The sequence below is a fragment of the Equus asinus genome, chromosome 3, assembly GCF_041296235.1.
Source record: "Equus asinus isolate D_3611 breed Donkey chromosome 3, EquAss-T2T_v2, whole genome shotgun sequence".
NCBI lineage: Eukaryota > Metazoa > Chordata > Mammalia > Perissodactyla > Equidae > Equus > Equus asinus.
In genome coordinates this window covers 131690062-131702278 of record NC_091792.1, presented here as the reverse complement: position 1 = coordinate 131702278, position 12217 = coordinate 131690062, and positions in this window count along the sequence as shown.

Here is a 12217-nt window from a genome sequence, read left to right as displayed (position 1 = left end):
GGAGAGTGGACTAAGGGAAAATGAAAGCCAAGAGTTAATTTCAGAGGTTATGTCATCTGGAAAGAGAATGGAGAAAGGTCTAGATGTAAATTTGGAGAAGACTGAGCTAACTATATGAGGAAGAATATTTTTCACAGTTCTAGCATAGTCAGGTCCAGGGGAAGTAGCGAGTTGTTGGTTGCAGTGGTGAAGATTACTTGAATAGATTAAGATTAGAGCGCACGGGATGTTCTGCTATCAACACGTTAACTTTTGCTGCAAATTTCTGCTTAATCCTGAGCTAGGAAATGCCTTGTGTTTGAAGTGCATCTGAAACGATGATGATGTATTGGTAACAAGATTACTTGAATGATCTCTCAGAGTGATGGTCTCTCTGGCTTCCAAGACAAATTGCCCTTGTCATTACTCCCTATCAACGCTAAAAAGTTGGAAGCCATTTTATTTCACTGGGGAAATAAGCTTTATCTCTTGGAGAAAGGCTCATATTAAAGATTCTGCTCCAGGTCAGAGATATTTAGTGTAGGTCACAGCTATACATGAGACTCTTTTGAGTCACCAGCTTTCAGTTACAATTGAAGAAACTACAGTCCTAAAATACCCTCAGTGTATGAAATGTGGACTGAAATGAGAGATAGATCCAATGTGATATGGAGTGCATTCAGTCACCACCCAAAGTTGAAATCCAAAACATGACCTCTGGGTCCCTGAAAAGGAATAAAAATGAACTACGCAAGACGTTGTGTTTGCCCCACCTTTGTGTCATAGCATAATCAGCATCATTATTCAGCACCGCGATGCTTACGTCAGGCCTGATTAGTAGTTGTGTCACTCTCGATGGATTTGGGAAAGTTACTCTAGGGTAGATAGGCTCAGCATGTCACAATGCCTGCCCAGTGCCAGGGCTCTTTTCTCTAGTTCTCTATTCTAAGGATGCACACTCTTTAAAAACTTAGTATTCAAAATGTTACTAAGGGGACCTCTGGTGCCTGCAGCGGTATAGTAGTTCCTGGTTCCAGGGTCTGTAGCTGTATCATAAAATTCATAGAATAGAGTCAACTACATAGCCTAGATCAATCCCATCCCTTTCTAGTGTCGATTATGGATGAGAGTCCCTTGGGAGCAAGGTCACACTGATAGAGAGAACGCAATCAATAATGAAGGGGAAATACTGAGCTCTGAATGTACTCTACTTGAATCGGAAAAAAACACACGACTCAAAATTGCACTTGGCAAGTCTCCACAACGCCTGTTGTGGGCTCTTTTCAGTGTTATTAAGAAGACTATTTTTATGTGCTCCAAAAACATGCATTATGTGAGGGTAGACACAGAATTAGGCTCCTACCAAAATCTGTACACACTGTGATCATACCACCCATTTCATGTTCTAGAAATGCAGTGACAACTAAGGTTTACAAAATAAGGAAATAACTTTAAACAATCTTATAAACTGGAGATCTGTTCAGATAGATGGATCTATGTTTGAATATTATCTTCCCAAATTAAACAATATGTGGAGACTATTTTTACTTACTTGTTCTTTAGTTTTACGCTAAGAATTTTAACATAAGCTGTTTAACTCAGTAAAACAAAGGTTTCCAAGTGACTTGGAGAGTAACAACAAATATAATTACCACCAAGTAAAAAATACTGTAGTCAAGGATTCGAGTGATTATTCTTAGTTTCCTTGCTATATCATAAATGGAAATCAAGCTTGTATCTATTTTAAAATGCTAAGATCATAGGAAACTTTAAAAATTTTAATACAGGGTGTCTCTGTTACAGATACTGATTTACTAATGTATTTCAACTTAGATACAATGAGGATTTTTTTTTAAAGGTTGGCACCTGAGCTAACAACTGTTGCCAATCTTTTTTTTTTCTGCTTTTTCTCACCAAGTCCCTCCAGTACATAGTTGTATATTTTAATTGTGGGTCCTTCTAGTTGTGGCATGTGGGACACCACCTCAGTGTGGCCTGACGAGCGGTGCCGTGTCCGTTCCCAGGATCCAAACCAGCAAAATACTGGGCCGAGGAAGTGGAGCGTGAAAATTTAACCACTCGGCCATGGGGCCAGCCCCCGGGGATCTTTTGATTGCACTGTCCTAACCACAAATAAATTGGTAGATTTTCCAACAAATAAATGTAATCATATATTGGAAGCCAGAAAAATATTTTTGAGCAATTATTTCCACTTGCATTTGAGTTTCAACCATTTCCCTGTGAAAGGTCACATATTTTATTGCAAACGTGTCAAGATTGGTTGACTGGCTGTCTCTGAGTAATCACTTTACACTGATGTGGACATTTTGGACACCATGTCTAGACATCTGCTTGTTCAACTAGAACTTGGGGCTTCTTGGGCCTCGTCCCAGCTCTTGCACTCTCTGCTTGTCCCCAGATGAATCACTGCCAGTGCCCACAGCCACATTTTTCAGTCTATCAAACAGGATGAAAATCTGCCAGCCTTTCCGTCTTCTGTTCTATACAGCTTTCAGTGCTAGGCAAAAATATCATCTCCAAGGATTCTCGTGAGGTCTGAATAGATAGGTTGAAGCTCCTCAGAAGAAAGATGTGGTGTCAATAGATGTAAGGCACTTATTATGCTGCAATTGAAAATCCTTATAAAAATATTGCAAACAAGATATAATGTATAACTGCTTAAATAAAGACTGAATGTTCAGCAACCTTCAAAAGTGAGGCTTCAAAAGAAGAGCATCACTTTTCTCATTGCAAAAGTAATACACTTTGGGTTTGGAGAAGTCAAAAAATATAAAGAAGACAATAAAAAAAATTATGTCCATGATATCTCCACATAAAGATAGTTGAAAATAAAACAGAAATGTAAGATCACTTGCCCCTTTTTCCCCTATGAGAATCATACTCAGAATAATAATACACTGGTTGTCAAAACAAACAACATTGTTGGAGTAAGTGCGTTAATATAATATTCATAGTGTTTTTCTTCCTTGTATCTCTAAGAAATGCACCAAGTCCCCTGTGAGAATATTGCTATAGTTAAAGGGCTTGATATACATACAGGTATATGGCACGCCAATCGAATCTTGTCCGTCAAGCATGCCCCTTGGGTGGATTAGCTCTCCTACCATATTCAGTTTAGGGAGATGTTCTAAAGTGGTTTCATTCTGACTCTGTGTGTGGTTTCCAGAGGAATTCCAAAATTACTCCTAAGGTAAAAAGTTTATGCGGAAGAAGCTCCTAAACCTAACCTCAAGCAGAGAGACGACACCCAAAAGCCTACAGGATTGGAGTAGATTTTACGAAGCTCAGTTATAATTGCCATAAAACTTACAAAGTGAAAGAAGAGGGCTCAAAGGGCAGGGGCTTAAGAAGCTGAGAGGCCAGATCGATGCATGCCAAGAGAAGGCAGAAAAGCAAAGCTAAGGGGAAAGGCTCCCGCTGCTTTCTAGGCTCCTCACTGCCAAACTATTTCCCAATGATAGACGCTGATTGCACAGGGCCTGAGTTCGCCCTCACATGTGGTGATGGTTTGTGCAGACTTGCCCACTCAGTCTCCTGGTTCTTCTGGGTAAACAATAAATAGTCACCTGAAAAAGAGCCAGGAGTGTCCAGGGTGCCCAGGAGGCAGCAGAGTCAAATGCCTGTGACCTTGGCCACGCTCTCGTTTTCCTCTACTCACACTGCGTTCAGTAGGCAGAGAGGGAAACACTTTAACTCTTGGAAGCTATCGAATCTTTTGATAAACCACAACCAGAATGCCCTCTAATGGTTGACTAGTTGTGGTATAAACTAGTGACAGCTGCCACAAAGAAGAAAAATGACATGGAATGGCATTCTTAAAAGAACCATTATCTATAAATGGACAGGAGTGTGCATTTGCAAAATGATAGCACTCTGCTTTTAAAGTCTTCAGTGTCTTCAACATATTTTTGTTTTAAGAAACAAATACACAGTTTTGCTTGGTGCTGGCCTTATACTGAAGGCAATTTGTACTCTCACCATCATTCTTTGCACTTGCACACAAATCTCTACGGTTTACCTGTGTGTCCTGGCCTCCCATTGTTGTGGTCTCAGAAGAAAACCAACGGCCTGGACTGAAGGCAGGGAAGGAGTCAGAGCAGTAGCCAAGAAGGCCTGTAGATCAGGAAGCCAGACAGGCAACTGTGTCAGGACTGGAGCTTGCCAATGGTAGTCTTGGCCAGGTCAAGGGCAGAAACTGCCTGAGGAGGCAGAAGCTATGTGATGGGAGGAGGCAGGGAGAGGGCTGGAACAGACTTAGCCAAGAATCACTATGAGCCAAGGATAATTAAGGACTCAGACCTAAAATCTTTAAATCCCAAATTCACACATTGCCCATCACAGGAAATTCTGATAATTTATTCTATTACTCCTCCTCTTGCATTACTCATGTAGTAATGGTGGATTTCCAGAGGTTTTATAGTCTTCATGCATTCCTTTCTTTGAAGACTCATCAGAGATTTCTCGATGGAGTGAGTATCAAGAATTTTGAGCTATGTTTAAAACTGCCACAGTAGCTTTTGATACTAACTAACAGCTTTGAGCTGCCAGTAAGAAGTTTGACCGCCTTGAGGTTTCCATGCTCTAAGGAAGACAAGCCGTGTGGAGAGGCCTTGTGTAAGGGCTCTGGTGAACAATCCTTGCTGGGCCCATTCTTTAGCCTTCCCAGACCAGGCACCAGATGCGTGAGTGAAGAAGCCATCCTGGAAATGAGTCCCAGCTATTCCAGCCTCCACTCATTTGACTTACCCCAGCCTTTCCTATCACTCCAACTGAGACTCCAGGCATCACAGAGAAGAGGAGAATTATTCCTGCTGTGCCGTTTTTGAATTCCTGGTCCACGAATCCATGGGCATAATAGAAAGGTTGTTGATTTACACTGCCAAGTTTGGTGTGGTTTGTGACTCAGCAATAGATAACTGGAGCCGCTACTCGATATTAAGCACTTCCTCGGTACCAACATTCTACATGTGTTCTCTAAGCCTTACAATGGTCTCAGGGGGGTGGTATTATATAGATGAGAAAAACTGAGGCTTAGAGAAGCAAAGAATTCTTACAGATCGCACCTCTGGGAGTAAAGATAGCAGAGCTAAATCCTCTGCTCGTCCAGATCTGAAATGGAAGCTCTTACCCATACAGGGGCCATGGGAATTCCTTCTGACCAGAAGGCAGGGAGAGGTGGAGAAAGCGTGGCCTGGCCTTCCTCCCAAATATATGTAGATCCCTACACCTTAAAATATCGAGTGCCTCCTTCTCCTAAACATTTAACTTCTAAATTCTAAATCTTCCCAAGGATGAGAGATGTTGACCCACTAAGAAATGTCTCCATGTTCTTCATAATTTTCTTATAATTTTTGAAGTTGCTTTCTTTGCAACTTTGAGATCATAAAATGACCCAACTGGGCTGCTGACGGGGTTTTTGCTGGTGACGCATATGGGACATTCTCTCTTTCTCTCTCTGGGTTGTTGTTATTGTTGTTGCTGTTCACATTCTGAACCTATTTGAAGTTTCTAGGCCGTGACTCCTCACCTTCACGGGAGGAGGGTGTTACAAGGTTCACTCGGCTGAATTCAGTTTATAGATCACCAAATCCTTCCACCCCCAAAGTTTGCACCCCTCCCACACTGATCACTGCAATCACAGCCAAAAAAGCTGTGAAGGAAATCATGATTTCTCCTGTTAAACACCTCTAAGCAAAGGAACAAACATTGGAAACAAACACCAAGATGCCTATCAATACTTAAATTTTTTAATGGGGAAAATGAGCTTCTTCTTTCTTGTGAATTTGGCTAATATAGGTTAGGTTGATGACAGCATGACTTGCTGAGGATAACACTAAACTGCTCCTATATTTTCTCTTATTAGCACTTGAGACAGAGAAACCAGTGTCACAGGAGTATGTTGACAGACATGGGATAGACATGTTAAAGCACTTTTAGCAAGTTCAGGATATTTATTAACTCTTATCCAAAATAATTTCTTCAATGCTTCTTTAACAGCCAATTTTAACAAGTTATTCTGTAAAATTTTAGCTAAATTTATATTATCTTTGGGTGAAAGAAAGTAGATTCTAGGTCCAAGAATTTCTTATACGTGAAAAATAAAATTCAAAATGTTCTATCAAATTCACAAGTTGCCTGGTGTTAGGTTTTCACAGGTATGAAATATCCAGCTCATCACTACTTCATTGATAACTAGTGTTAAAAGAAATGTCACTGGGGCTGGTCTTGTGGCCCAGTGGTTTAGTTCGCACATTCCACTTCAGCAGCCTGGGGTTTGCTGTTTTGGATCCCGGGTGTGGACCTACACACTGCTTGTCAAGCCATGCTGTGGTAGGAGTCCCACACATAAAGTAGAGGAAGATGGGCGTGGATGTTAGCTCAGGGCCAGTCTTCCTCAGCAAAAGAGAGGAGGATTGGTAGCAGATATTAGCTTAGGGCTAATCTTCCTCAAAAAAAAAAAAAGAAAGAAAGAAAGAAATGTCATAATTTGTAAAAACTCTGTTATTCCAAGTTTCTAACTTCTATTTTTGCCTTTTTATTAGTTTCTGTTATTAAAAAATGTTACTTTCTGGGGCTGGCCCCATGGCCGAGTGGTTAAGTTCGCATGCTCTACTGCAGGCGGCCCAGTGTTTCATTGGTTTGAATCTTGGGCGCGGACATGGCACTGCTCATCAAACCACGCTGAAGCAGTGTCCCACATGCCACAACTAGAAGGACCCACAACGAAGAATATACAACTATGTACTGGGGGGCTTTGGGGAGAAAAAGGAAAAAAAATAAAATCTAAAAAAAAAGTATATCATAAAAATCACTAAAAAAAAATATTACTTTCTTTCATTGCATAGAGTGTTAAGATTATTAAAAATATGACGATATCAGATAAGAAAGTACAGATGGCCTTTTTCGTATCTTTATAAAGTTGGGAAACTGGTTTCTTATCTTGCAGAAACACCAGAAGTTTACAGTTTAAACATTTTCAACAGAATTTCCCCCTCAAAGGCCATCATATTTCAGCATTAACAGTTGTTTGTGGTCAGCTTCTGTATTATAAGATAATAAGGAGGGTAACCTTGAGTTTAACGCATTAACCTCTACATAAGTCAAATTGTTCTTACACTGCTAAGTACCTTGTTTAGTTCAGCTGACATTTTTTTTCATAGCAGGACTTTGTCAATGAAGGAAGCAGTTCCAGCTCTTAATCAGGGTGATCGCTCCAAAATGATGTTGTGTCATTGCTGCTATAGCAACAGAACATACTTTTATATAAAACTTGAACTTCAAACCACATTTGCTAACATTGATCACGTGCTGGGATTTCGTGGAGGTCTGTGAAATTGCTCTAAAAGTCTCTAATGGCTTACTTTCAATTTCTGTACTTACCTCACAGCAGACAGGTAACAAATAGGTCACAGATCAGCGCTGTTCGGACGACATTGTAAGCAGCTCTTCTCTGAGCAGTTAATCACACTCAGATGATCCATACCAAGGAGGTCTGGGGCACAATAAGGAAAGTTTGCATTAATAAACCAATTTCAACTACTGCTACTGCTCCCCACAGTTAGTTAAACCTGAAGTGACAACACGGAACAGCATTTGATGTAACATGCTACACAGAAATATACCGAGGATATTTTCAGGACCCATTCTGAAAATGTTTCATTGTGCTGGAGCCACTTATAGGGTCTTGTCCTGTTAGACAGATCTAGTTATTATATAATTAAAATAATACTATATTTTAAAATATAATGTAACAGGAGAGAACCTGTCTTTAGAACGACGATACAACTTTCTTACCAAGTAATGGTGGGTGCAGTATTCTCCAGTTAACTTATTTCTGGAAAATAAATTAATTTCTCAAGTATCAGTTACTATATGTTTAAATGGAAACATTTGTGTTTTGAAAGATGTCACCTGAACTCCAGCACAGAATATGGTTGTGAAAATCTCCTCCCCGCTTTCCCTTGTTGGCTCGGTTGTAGCCACGCTGGCCCCCTTCAGTTTCCTGAGCTCTCCAGGCTCACTCCCACCCTACATCTGTGCATTTGCTGTGCCCTCTATCCGGAAGTCTCTTGCCTCTAGTTCTTAAAGAGGTTGCTTCCTTCTCATCCTCGGACTCCATTCAAGTGTTCTTCTCAGGGAGGACTTGATTCAACGCCCATTCCATAGGAGCCACTTCATCCCTTTATGTCTCTTTCTCAAGCCTCCGCAGAACATTCCTTGCTAACTATGGTTTTAGTTCTGTCTACAGCCACTAGAATGGGGCTCCATTTGGAAAGCAAAGTGGTCTTTCTTATTCACTGTATTTCACCCACACCTAGGACAGGGCCCAGCCCATGATCGGTGCCTAATAGTTATTTATTGAATGAATGAGAGACTGAAGGCCACAACATGAGATCAGGGTTCATTCCTTAATTACGAAGTAGCTCTTGTGCTCAGTGTTGTGGGAGATGCAGAGACGTGTGGAGCAGTCCCTGCTCACTGTCTTACAGTCTATTGGAGAAATGATACACGTACAAACTGCTGTAAGTCGGATCAGCGTAAGGCAGGTGCCACGAGATAGCTGTAAACTAGCCTCGCAGTTCAGAGGATAAAGCAATCGCTTTGGCTTAGTAGAGAGGGTTTTTGTGCTGGGTCTTGATGGATGAGCACAATTTGGCTGAGGGGATATTTTTACAGGCAAGGCAAGAATGCCAATGCATCCCTAGCCTTAGTCTATAAATCCAGGTTCTTATCTGGAGCCAAACCCAGACAGAGCCTTGCTAACATAGGGGTTAGATGTCTATAGGACTAAAGCAGCACCTGAACCCTGAGTTTCCTTTTGTCTGAGACTGTTTTAGAACTATCTATATGTTCATCAGAACCATGTTAAGACAAATCATGAGAAGACAGTTGCTCAGCTAGTTTCTAAGCAATCTTATAAAGTTTCAGTTATACAAGATGAATAAATTCTAGAGATCTGCTATATGACATAGTACCTGTAGTTATTAATTCGGTATTGTGCGCTTGAAAGTACGTTAAGAGGATAGATCTCGTGTCAAGTCTTTTTACCACACACACACATGCACACAAACCCAAAAAAGAAAACAAAGAAAATTTTGGAGGTGATGGATGAGTTTAGCACCTTGATGGTGGTGATGGCACCATGGGTGCATGCGCATATCCAAACTCATCAAAATGCATATATTAAATATGTGCAATTTTTTGCATATCAATTATACCTCTATAAAGCTTAAAAAAATAAAAATGAATTAATAGAAATAATGTAAATAGCAGGTAGAATGTGGCATTTTCAGTCATTCAAATGGCCTGTGCCCAAATGACAGCTCTATCACCTACCAGTTGGTGTCTTCGGGCAATTTACACAATTTTTCTAAAATCTCTTCTTCCTCTTCTATAAAATGGGAGTAGTACCTTCTTTAAAGTTTTTTGAGAGGATTAAATGAGATAATCTGCATAAAATATCTGGCATAAACTAAGCTCTCAACTAAAACAAATACATAGGTATATTCTCAATTTGGGCACTCTGAGCACCTCCATTCTTTAAAGTCTGTGACACCCAAATATACATAAACTTATCAGTACTAGATAAAGTGTCATCGATACAAAAGTTCATTTCCCAAAGTGTTATAGGAAATAAAGGGTTCATTAGTGCTTATTTGACAAATATTTACTAAGCATCTATTGTGTGCCAGGCACTATTCTGGATGCTAGAGGTAGAGTTATGAATGAAAAAGCACAAAAATTCCTGTCTTCATGGAGTGTACAATGGATGAAATCAATAAGAAAAATATAAATCAAGGGCTGGCCTGGTGGAGTAGTGGTTAAGTTCAGCATACTCCACTTTGGTAGAAGTGTCCGCAGGTTCAGATCCCAGGCACAGACCTACACTACTCATCAGTCATGCTGAGGTAGTGACCCACATACAAAGTGAAGGAAGATTGGAACAGATGTTATCTCAGGGCTAATCTTCTTCATGCAAAAAGAGGAAGATTGGCAACAGACGTTAGCTTAGGGCCAATCTTCCTCAGCAAATATATATATATATATATATATGTAAAAATCAGTAAAATGTATAGTAGAGTAGATGATGATAAGTGTTAAGGAGAAAAATAAAGCAGTAAACTTGGGAGAGGTAAAGGAAAGAAGGGAGAAGCTAGATTAATATCTAGAGAAAAGCATTCCCAGGAGAAGGAATATTGGTTCAAAGACCCTGAGACAAGATCATTCCTGGCTTGCTCCAGGAACTATAAGAAGGCCAATGTGGCTGACTTGGAGTGAGCTGGGGAATGGGATGGATGAGAGAGCAGAGGGTGAGAGTGGTGTGATGGTGTGTGGTGCCCCAGAAGCCAGGTGGAGAAAGGATTTAAAGAGGAGTGACAACTGTCTGTAGAGTGCTGCTGAGAGGTTACATTAGGATGGAACTGCGAATTGGCCATTGGACTTACCCTGGGGGAAGCCACTGGTGACCTAGACACAAGCAAATCTGATGGAATGGTGGGATGAAGGCTTGATTTCAGTGGGTTCAAGAGACAGCAGTTGGAGACCTTGAATAATAAAACCTCTTTCAAGGTTCTTTGCTTCAAAGGGAGGGAGAAAAATAGGGTAATACTTGTAGTGGAAGTGGGATCAAGAAAGAGGATTTTTTTGTGTTTAAGATGAGAAACAACAGCATGTCTGTATATGGATAGATCCATGAGAGAGGAAAATTTTGACAATGCAAGAGAGAGAAAAAAGAATTTCTAGGCACAGTTCTTGAGTAGGTGAGAGAGTATCGGAGACAGTGGATGAGTAGCAGGGTTGGGCTTCGGAACATGGGGTTGGCCTTGTAACAGGAGAGAAGGTAGAGTATATGGGCATAGTGTAGATGCAGATCAAGTTTTCTTCCAGTGGCTTCTACTTTCTCAGTGAACTAGGAGGCAAAGTCCAGCTAATGAGCCTAGAGTGAGGGACTATTGGAGGTTTGAGGAGAGCAGAGAAGGTGTGAGTAGTCCTCTGGAGGACCGAAGGGCAGAGGCAGCACTCAGGGGCTCTCTTTGGTCAATTATCATCCGTGTTCAGTGAGACCGATCAACGTGGCTGTCTGTGTTTTGCCCATCCCTATTCAGCTGCACCTAAAACATACACATACAAAAAAGGGGTATCATTGAAGAAAGAGCAGCTACCTGAAAGTAATATAAAGAAGAAATAACAATATTCTCAAGACAAATGGCTGGTTTTGAGAGAGAGTATTTCTTGGGCTAATGACCTACATTAATCAGGAAGAACGGAAGGTGATAGCTCAGCTATTCCTAGTTTACAGGTTCTATTAAAAATTCAGTGGGAAAAATTTCCTTCAGATTAAATGAGAAATTTTAATTATTCATATCACCTGCTAATAGAAAATTTTAAATTAAAGTTTTAAGTGTATGAATCCAATTTAAATAGTTCAAACTACTTTTGTTAATCCTTAGCATACATTCGATGGATAATTTTTTTCAAAATAATATACATGTAAATCTGGCCCTAAAGTTTAAAAGCACATCACACACATCATTTGATAAGCAAGGTAACCCTACAAGGGACGCAGCTGAATCAGAAATTCTCTCAGTTTTAGAAAAATGAAAACAAAGCCTTCAACAGCCAAGTTACTGAGATTCGTAGGGTTGTTTAGTCTCAAATTTTGGATGTGAATCCTGTTCAAGGGTTGTCTCTACCTGTGAGGGAAATGAACTTCAGAACACAGGGGTCAGAGGGCACTTACATGCTACAAGCTTGGAAAATCTGTGTCTGGCAACCCCTGAACTGTAGTCTTCTACCAGTTGCCCACCGGCACCACTGGATTTTCTCTGCTGTGTCAATTTTTAGGGTTCTTCAACATTAGCTGCAGCTGGAGTCATTGTGGCCAGAGGCCCAGACCCAATGAAAGAAGCTTCAAACCCCAGGATCCCATCTGGGCCTGAGATTTCTAGTTGCCTATCTCATTATTCATTCTCCCCTATCTCTAACTAACAGAAATACTGGTTTTTATCTTGGTGTGTGCCTGCCTGGGGAATAATCAATACATTTCTGCACCTCCTTGCAGGTAGGCAAGCCGATATTATTAGGTTTTAGCCAATGAGATATAAGCAGAAAGGCATGATAATTTTTAGGAAGCCTCCTTATAAGACAGCTAGTACTCCCTTTGCCCTTTCTTTTCTCTGCCTTACTGCCTGGAAAGATGCTATGACTGGTGGTACTA